This window comes from Triticum aestivum, chromosome 4D, assembly GCF_018294505.1.
Source record: "Triticum aestivum cultivar Chinese Spring chromosome 4D, IWGSC CS RefSeq v2.1, whole genome shotgun sequence".
NCBI classification, from domain to species: Eukaryota; Viridiplantae; Streptophyta; class Magnoliopsida; order Poales; family Poaceae; genus Triticum; species Triticum aestivum.
The window spans coordinates 57,017,521-57,028,445 of NC_057805.1; positions in this window are offsets into that span (position 1 = coordinate 57,017,521).

Here is a 10,925-nt window from a genome sequence, read left to right on the forward strand (position 1 = left end):
ATACATGGGTTGACGCCCGCCGGTTTACAGGATTCCGAGGCCGGCTCATAAACGTGTCCAGCTCGGTCTCTGCTCTTTCTATCTTACAACACAAGTTTACATATCAATGTCGGTTTACGTCTACAGACCTTAAACCGTCTTTGGGCCCTGGGCCTTCATAAAGCGCTACCGTCTTTGTCTTCATGGGGTCCAGATACAATAATCCATTATGGGGATAACCCGGCCTCTCCTGGCCGGTTTACGCCCAGTAGTAATATCCCCAACAGAATGGGTCAAGTCAATCACATCATTCTCCTAATGAAGTGATCCCGTTAATCAAATGACAACTCATGTCTATGGTTAGGAAACTTAACCATCTTTGATTAACGAGCTAGTCAAGTAGAGGCATACTAGGGACACTATGTTTGTCTATGTATTCACACATGTATTATGTTTCCGGTTAATACAATTCTAGCATGAATAATAAACATTTATCATGATATGAGGAAATAAATAATAACTCTATTATTGCCTCTAGGGCATATTTCCTTCAGTCTCCCACTTGCACTAGAGTCAATAATCTAGATTACACAGTAATGATTTTAACACCCATGGAGTTTTGGTGTTGGTCATGTTTTGGTCGTGGAAGAGGCTTAGTCAACAGGTCTGCAACATTCAGATTCGTATGTATCTTGCAAATCTCTATGTCTCCCACCTGGACTTGATCCCGGATGGAATTGAAGCGTCTCTTGATGTGCTTGGTTCTCTTGTGAAATCTGGATTCCTTTGCCAAGGCAATTGCACCAGTATTGTCACAAAAGATTTTCATTGGTCCCGATGCACTAGGTATGACACCTATATCGGATATGAACTCCTTCATCCAGACTCCTTCATTTGCTGCTTTCGAAGCAGCTATGTACTCCGCTTCACACGTAGATCCCGCCACGACGCTTTGTTTAGAACTGCACCAACTGACAGCTCCACCGTTCAATGTAAACACGTATCCAGTTTGCGATTTAGAATTATCCGGATCAGTGTCAGAGCTTGCATCGACGTAACCATTTACGACTAGCTCTTTGTCACCTGCATAAATGAGAAACATATCCTTAGTCCTTTTCCGGTATTTCAGGATGTTCTTGACCACTGTCCAGTGATCCACTCCTGGATTACTTGGTACCTCCCTGCTAGGCTAATAGCAAGACACACATCAGGTCTGGTACACAACATTGCATACATGATTGAGCCTATGGCTGAAGCATAGGGAACATCTTTCATTTTCTCTCTATCTTCTGCAGTGGTCGGGCATTGAGTCTGACTCAACTTCACACCTTGTAACACAGGCAAGAACCCTTTCTTTGCTTGATCCATTTTGAACTTCTTCAAAACTTTGTCAAGGTATGTGCTTTGTGAAAGTCCTATCAAGCGTCTTGATCTATCTCTATAGATCTTGATGCCCAATATGTAAGCAGCTTCACCGAGGTCTTTCATTGAAAAACTCTTATTCAAGTATCCTTTTATGCTATCCAGAAATTCTATATTATTTCCAATCAGCAATATGTCATCCACATATAATATCAGAAATGATACAGAGCTCCCACTCACTTTCTTGTAAATACAGGTTTCTCCAAAAGTCTATATAAAACCATATGCTTTGATCACACTATCAAAACGTTTATTTCAACTCCGAGAGGCTTGCACCAGTCCATAAATGGATAAATGCTGGAGCTTGCACGCTTTGTTAGCTCCCTTTGGATCGACAAAACCTTCCGGTTGCATCATATACAACTCTTCTTCCAGAAATCCATTTAGGAATGCAGTTTTGACATCCATTTGCCAAATTTCATAATCACAAAATGCGGCTATTGCTAACATGATTCGGACAGACTTAAGCATCGCTACGGGTGAGAAAGTCTCATCGTAGTCAACTCCTTGAACTTGTCGAAAACCTTTTGCAACAAGTCGAGCTTTGTAGACAGTAACATTACCGTCAGCGTCAGTCTTCTTCTTGAAGATCCATTTATTCACTATGGCTTGCCGATCATCGGGCAAGTCAACCGAAGTCCACACTTTGTTCTCATACATGGATCCCATCTCAGATTTCATGACCTCAAGCCATTTTGCGAAATCTGGGCTCACCATCGCTTCTTCATAGTTCGTAGGTTCGCCTTGGTCAAGTAACATGACCTCTAGAATAGGATTACCATACCACTCTGGTGCGGATATTACTCTGGTTGACCTACGATGTTCGGTAGTAACTTGATCTAAAATTTCATGATCAATATCATTAGGTTCCTCACTAATTGGTGTAGGTGTCACAGGAACTGGTTTCTGTGATGAACTACTTTCCCATAAGGGAGCAAGTACAGTTAACCCATCAAGTTCTACTTTCCTCCCACTCACTTCTTTCGAGAGAAACTCCTTCTCTAGAAAGGATCCATTCTTAACAATGAATGTCTTGCCTTCGGATCTGTGATAGAAGGTGTACCCAACAGTTTCCTTTCGGTATCCTATGAAGACACATTTCTCCGATTTGGGTTCGAGCCTATCAGGTTGAAGCTTTTTCACATAAGCATCGCAGCCCCAAACTTTAAGAAATGACAACTTTTGTTTCTTACCAAACAACAGTTCATAAGCCGTCATCTCAACGGATTTCGATGGTGCCCTATTTAACATGAATGCAGCCATCTCTAAAGTATAACCCCAAAATGATAGCGGTAAATCAATAAGAGACATCATAGATCGTACCATATCTAGTAAAGTACGATTACGACGTTCGAACACACCATTACGCTGTGGTGTTCCAGGTGGCGTGAGTTGCGAAACTATTCCGCATTGTTTCAAATGTAGACCAAACTCGTAAATCAAATATTCTCTTCCACGATCAGATCGTAGAAACTTTATTTTCTTGTTACGATGATTTTCTACTTCACTCTGAAATTCTTTGAACTTTTCAAATGTTTCAGACTTATGTTTCATTAAGTAGATATATCCATATCTGCTCAGATCATCTGTGATGGTGAGAAAATAACGATACCCGCCGCGAGCCTCAATATTCATCGGACCACATACATCAGTATGTATGATTTCCAACAGATCTGTTGCACGCTCCGTTGTTCCGGAGAACGGCGTTTTAGTCATCTTGCCCATGAGGCATGGTTCGCTAGTACCAAGTGATTCATAATCAAGTGATTCCAAAAGTCCATCAGTATGGAGTTTCTTCATGCACTTTACACCAATATGACCCAAACGGCAGTGCCACAAATAAGTTGCACTATCATTATCAACTCTGCATCTTTTGGCTTCAACATTATGAATACGTGTGTCACTACTATCGAGATTTAACACAAATAGACCACTCTTCAAGGGTGCATGACCATAAAAGATATTACTCATATAAATAGAACAACCATTATTCTCAGATTTAAATGAATAACCGTCTCGCATCAAACAAGATCCTGATATAATGTTCATGCTCAATGCTGGCACCAAATAACAATTATTTAGGTCTAAAACTAATCCTGAAGGTAGATCTAGAGGTAGCGTGCCGACGCCGACCACATCGACTTTGGAACCATTTCCCACGCGCATCGCCACCTCGTCCTTAGCCAGTCTTCGCTTAATCCGTAGTCCCTGTTTCGAGTTGCAAATATTAGCAACAGAACCAGTATCAAATACCCAGGTCCTACTGCGATCTCTAGTAAGGTACACATCAATAACATGTATATCACATATACCTTTGTTCACCTTGCCATCTTTCTTATCCGCCAAATACTTGAGGCAGTTCCGCTTGCAGTGACCAGTCTGCTTGAAGTAGAAGCACTCAGTCTCAGGCTTAGGTCCAGACTTGGGTTTCTTCTCTTGAGCAGCAACTTGTTTGCTATTCTTCTTGAAGTTCCCCTTCTTCTCCCCTTTGCCTTCTTTCTTGAAACTGGTGGTCTTGTTGACCATCAACACTTGATGCTCCTTCTTGATTTCTACCTCCACAGCCTTTAGCATTGCGAAGAGCACGGGAATTGTCTTATCCATCCCTTGCATATTATAGTTCATCATGAAGCTATTGTAGCTTGGTGGCAGTGATTGAAGAATTCTGTCAATGACACTATCATCCGGAAGATTAACTCCCAGTTGAATCAAGTGATTGTTATACCCAGACATTTTGAGTATATGTTCACTGACAGAACTATTCTCCTCCATCTTACAACTGTAGAACTTATTGGAGACTTCGTATCTCTCAATCCGGGCATTTTCTTGAAATATTAACTTCAACTCCTGGAACATCTCATACGCTCCATGACGTTCAAAACGTCGTCGAAGTCCCGGTTCTAAGCCGTAAAGCATGGCACACTGAACTATCGAGTAGTCATCAAGTTTACTCTGCCAAACATTCTTAACGTCGTTAGTTGCATCTGCAGCAGGCCTGGCACCCAGCGGTGCTTCCAGGACGTAATTCTTCTGTGCAGTAATCAGGGTAATCCTCAAGTTACGGACCCAGTCCGTGTAATTGCTACCATCATATTTCAACTTTGCTTTCTCAAGGAACGCATTAAAATTCAACGGAACGACAGCACGGGCCATCTATCTACAACAACATAGACAAGCAAAACACTATCAGGTACTAAGTTCATCATAAATTGAAGTTCAATTAATCATATTACTTAAGAACTCCCACTTAGATAGACATCTCTCTAATCATCTAAGTGTTCACGTGATCCAAATCAACTAAACCATAACCGATCATCACGTGAAATGGAGTAGTTTTCAATGGTGAACATCACTATGTTGATCATATCTACTATATGATTCACGCTCGACCTTTCGGTCTCAGTGTTCCGAGGCCATATCTGCATATGCTAGGCTCGTCAAGTTTAACCCGAGTATTCTGCGTGTGCAAAACTGGCTTGCACCCGTTGTACATGAACGTTGAGCTTATCACACCCGATCATCACGTGGTGTCTCCGCATGACGAACTTTGGCAACGGTGCATACTCAGGGCGAACACTTTTACCTTGAAATTTAGTGAGAGATCATCTTATAATGCTACCATCAATCAAAGCAAAATAAGATGCATTAAGGATAAACATCACATGCAAATTAATATAAGTGATATGATATGGCCATCATCATCCTGTGCTTGTGATCTCCATCTCCAAAGCATCGTCATGATCACCATCGTCACTGGCGTGACACCTTGATCTCCGTCGTAGCATCATTGTCGTCTCGCCAACTATTGCTTCTACGACTATCGCTGCCGCTTAGTGATGAAGTAAAGCAATTACAGGGCGATTGCATTGCATACAATAAAGCGACAACCATATGGCTCCTGCCAGTTGTCGATAACTCGGTTACAAAAAATGATCATCTCATACAATAAAATATAGCATCATGCCTTGACCATATCACATCACAACATGCCCTGCAAAAACAAGTTAGACATCCTCTACTTTGTTGTTGCAAGTTTTACGTGGCTGCTACGGGCTGAGCAAGAACCGTTCTTACCTACGCATCAAAACCACAATGATAGTTCGTCAAGTTAGTGCTATTTTAACCTTCTCAAGGACCGGGCGTAGCCACACTCGGTTCAACTAAAGTTGGAGAAACTGACACCCGCCAGCCACCTATGTGCAAAGCACGTCGGTAGAACCAATCTCGCGTAAGCGTACGCGTAATGTCGGTCCGGGCCGCTTCATCCAACAATACCGCCGAACCAAAGTATGACATGCTGGTAAGCAGTATGACTTGTATCGCCCACAACTCACTTGTGTTCTACTCGTGCATATAACATCTACGCATAAACCTGGCTCGGATGCCACTGTTGGGGAACGTAGTAATTTCAAAAATTTCCTACGCACACGCAAGATCATGGTGATGCATAGCAACGAGAGGGGAGAGTGTATCCACGTACCCTCGTAGACCGCAAGAGGAAGCGTTAGCACAACGCGGTTGATGTAGTCATACGTCTTCACGATCCGACCAATCCAAGTACCGAACGTACGCCACCTCCGAGTTCAGCACACGTTTTCCTTGTAGGAGTAGGAGAAGGGAAGGAATGGAGAGAGGAGGAGAAGGAAAAAGCGGGGGGGCGCCGCCCCCCTCCTTGTACAATTCGGACTAGAGGGGGATGGGGCGCGCGGCTGCCCTGGCCGCCCCTCCTCTTCTCCCACTAAGGCCCATTAGGCCCAATATACTCCCCGGGGGGTTCCGGTAACCCCCCGGTACTCCGGTAAATGTCCGAAATCACCCGACACACTTCCGGTGTCCGAACATAGTCGTCCAATATATCGATCTTTACATCTCGACCATCTCGAGACTCCTCGTCATGTCTATGATCATATCCGGGACTCCGAACTACCTTCGGTACATCAAAACACGAAAACTCATAATACCAATCGTCACCGAACTTTAAGCACTCTACTATGGAGTAATGCATGGCTGGTGGACCCCAATGCTGGCTGTCCCACACATCGGTGAAAGTGAGTAGCAAGGTTCCCGATGACCGTCGAGGAGGATCCGCACGGTAGAGCGTGTCCACTGTTTTTCTGAAGAAAAAAATGATTACAGCAAGCGTTTCCACTCTTACGACGGAGGAGTGCAAAACACGGCAGCCACTTGAACATACAGAGTGCTCCTTCTACTAGGCATGTGCAGTGGTTCATACGTCAGTACTACATAATCTTGTTGCTAGCGTAGTAATATATGACAACAACAAATGATGTTGTGCGTATGTCAACTATATGAACAGTAATGTAACATAGTACCGCTTTTTCGACTGTCCGGTCGAGAATGAACTGTGAGATCAATGTTAACATAACTAGGTCTACAGCGCACGGAGAGTATGGTGCTACAGTACTCCACGAAACATGAACCATATGAAGCACGAATCGGTGTTAGGCAGGTGTATGAACGGTGCACGGGATGGGAGCAAAATTTCCCTTCTCGATCCACTTTTGGATGTTTAGCAGAGTGCATGAAGGGTGCATGAGTCCACACTAGTAGGTTAACGAAAATACACGAAGAGGGAACAACTATCTTGAGATGAGAATGCAACCAAACACACCCACACGCTTTGTGCTATAGTGACCGATCTGCACCGTGTGAGTTTGATCCAACGATCATGTTGCGCCGAGACATGGACATGCCCATGCAGAGGACGCCTAAACACCACCGAAGTCCCTCTGCTTCTCGAGGCGCACGACGTTGGTGATGCAGGGTGCAACCGCCCGCAGAGCCCGCTCCCGGTCGACGGGAGCCGGCTCGTCAAAGACGGCGTCCAATGGCACGAATGGATTCCGGTGACAGAGCCATGAGAGGATTCACTTGGCAACGGCGACGGCAGTCCGCAACCCCTCCTTGTCCAGCTCCGCCCCCACCATCATGCGGAGACGGCTTAGCTCCTCGGAGATATAGGTGAAGAAGGAGACCAGGTCAGGAAGCCGCGGCTTGTTGAAGTCGACGGGGTGGTCGAACGGGTTTAGCCCGACGGCCAACATGGTCGTGCTGGCACGACGGTAGGCATCGCGCAGCCACAACACGTGTGTCGCAACTTGGTCCACCAAGTGGCTGAGGCGATCCTGGACGTTGTTACGATCGGCCCGTGTAACAGCCCCAAAATTGGGTTATCAATTTTTGTGCTGCTATTCCTTCCAGGCAATCATTTTCAAAATCCTTCTCCTAAGTTTGCTGGATGACTCTGAGAATTCTTGTCATTTCCAACCATTTAAAACCTTGCTCATGTCTTTGTCATTGTGCAAGACCTCATTTGCATCATCTCAAACCCTAATTCCAAATTTTTGGAATTATAATATGCCCTTTGTGAATATAAAGCAGTCATCATTTTCCTTGATCTTTTGATCATCCCACCACTACTAGGAAAAGGGCTATAGATGGAATGGCCACTAATGGCGCACTGTACAGGTGGTGCGCCATTACTAAATACTAATGGCGCACCATGTGTCGGTGCGCCATTAGTGTGAAAATACTAATGGCGCACCACATCCACGGTGCGCCATTAGTAAAAATTTTTTTTTTATTTTTTCAAAACTACTAATGGCGCACCATGGGATGGTGCGCCATTAGTAGTTCAACTAGTAATGGCGCACCATCCCACGGTGCGCCATTAGTAATTATGTTTCAAATTTTTTTATTTTTATTTTTTAAACTACTAATGGCGCACCGTGGGACCGTGCACCATTAGTAGTTCAACTACTAATGGCGCACCACTCCCACGGCGCGCCATTAGTAGTTGAACTACTAATGGCGCACCACTCACAGGTGCGCCATTAGTAATTTTGTTACAAATTTTTTTTCAATTTTTTTTGAAAAACTACTAATGGCGCACGGTTGGGGTGGTGCGCCATTACTAGTTGAACTACTAATGGCGCACCACCCCCACGGTGCGCCATTAGTAACTTGGCCCATTCCACCGAATGCACCCCCCCCCTGGACCGCCTTTTCAGTTTTAGAAAAAATAAAAGAAAATGATGGAAATGTCAAAAAAATAAAATAAAATAAGTTTCCCATGTGATATGTGGTCTAGTTGTTGGGAAAATTAACAAATATGAATTTCGACTTTATTTGCAAAATCTCTCTGGAATTTCTTAAAATGGGCATAACTTTTGCATACGAACTCGGATGAAAAAGTTTTTAATATGAAAAATCATCTACTCGAAAAGTTACATCCAAATTTAACGGGTGGAACCCCGTTAAACATTTTCAAAATCCTCAAAAACCTAACAGAAAAAAAGATACGGGGCTTTTAAGATCTGGAGGCAAAAAAATTCAAAAAATTTCAAACCTACTAGTGGCGCACCGGTTGCTAGGTGCGCCACTAGTAACAGAAAAAAATATTTGTTTTGAATTTTTTTTGGATTTTTTTTTCAAAAAATGATTCGTAATATGACAGGGAAGTTTGAAATATTTTTCAAAATTTCATCATACTCATGAATATGAACAAAGTCCTAGACATCAACAAGGTTTAATAGGATTGATATGATAGAAATATCAACAAGTGGCTGTTAAGTGAGGTGGTGCTGGGGTTGGATAGAACCGCGAAGTTAAGCGTGCTCGGGCTGGAGTAGTGTGAGGATGGGTGACCTTCTGGGAAGTTTGACCACTTACTGCGATTTGACTTGAAATTAAGCATATTGACCTGAGATTAAGCCATAGTGACCCGAGATTAAGAAAAAAACTTTGAAAAACTTTTTTTTTGAAAAAAATATTTCTGAAAAAAAATTGTTACTAATGGCGCACTTCTATGTGGTGCGCCATTACTAAGTCAGATAGTAATGGCGCACCGTGGCATATACTAATGGCGCACCACTGGTGCGCCATTAGTATACCAGATACTAATGGCGCACCAGCGGTGCGCCATTAGTAAAAATTACTAGTGGCGTGATGCTAGTGGCGCACCAGTAGTGCGCCATTAGTAGGCAAAACTGGTGCGCCACTAGTAGGCCTTTTTCTAGTAGTGCACCTTGGATATGCAAAAATATTGCTAAGTCCCATGCAATATTTTTGAATTATGATTTATTCCTTTTCTTGCCTTTCTGAGGAATAAAATCCAAAGGCATAGCTAGCCATCTCCTAAATTCATGAGAATTTGTGGAGTTGACATTTATGCCTAATCCAAGCTCTGGCAAAAATATTGGCCATAATTAAATAAGGAAAATTGCAGAGAACTACTATTTTTGCCACTTCCTTAAGGAACTACTATTTTTATAGCAGAGAAAATTCCCACATAAATTGTGGAGCTTGTCCTTGCTATATATTCACTAGTTCCATCCTTATCTCATGTTCCTCAGTTTAAAAATTGGGCACATGATCCAATGCAAGTTTTTGCCTTCTCTGAAATTTTGCAAAGGAAGTGCTTTATTCCTAATTCCAATTGAGCTGCAATTTGTCAGGGTGATTAACATTGACAAGTCACCCATGGATACCAAAGATCAGCTCAATCCCTTCATCTTAGATCCCTGTGCAATTTTCAAAGTTTCTAACCAGATTGTGACTTTGTGAAGGAAGTACCTTCATAGAGTTTCCAAACGGGATGAAACTTTTCCATCTTCTCAAGTATCCTAAATCTTTAGCCTCCACCTAAATTCAGTTAATTTCATTGAACTATGTGAGCACAGGAGTAATTCTTGTTTTCTGCCCAAATTTTCAGTTTGTGAAGCGAGTATATTTTATCTTGCTCCATTATGGCTGGAAATATTCCCAGGCCTTCTCCTATCCATATGATCCACCTCCACAGGAGTTTGTCTCATTTCATCTAGCCAATATTTTCCTAGAATTTTTCCAAGTTTCTGGACAGAGGAGATGCTTGTGAAACAAGTACCAATTTGGCAGGTCCATTTGGTATGTTTTTTTGCAGCATCTACATATGACCAAGTCATCAAGATTTGCTAAGTGGTAGCCTAATCCAACACTCCTAGTGAGTGCTCCTTCCTCATTTAGTTTTTGGGCATAATTTAGCAGTTGCAAAGCAACTATGTTAAATCTTCGTCCTAATGACCTCATAACCCCTAGGACCGTAGTCCTTGCTACCCTAAACCTCCCAGACATCAAGTTTACCCTTTAACCTCTCCGGTTTAATCCCTAGAGTGTGGCCAAGTTTGCAACAGCAAACTTGTGAAGCTTGGTTCTCTCTGATCCCTGTGCCTCTGCTTGTCTCATTACCATGGTTTTAATGCACCTTGGAAGGACTTAACTGATGACATCGTTTGGCATGAAGTAGGAGACCAGAGCGCGTGTTTTTGGTGGTGACCACGGGCAATGCCGGCCAAAACGGTGGTCTCGCCACTGTTGGCGACGGCAGAGTCGTTCCGGTCGGATTTGTCCTAGTGTCACATAGCTCAGCATCGTCGTCGCTGTTCCCCTGGACCCCTCCCCCCTCCGTTTTCTTCTCCGACGAGCCGTTCCAATGACCGAACAGTGCTCCCGTGGCCATACTTCTT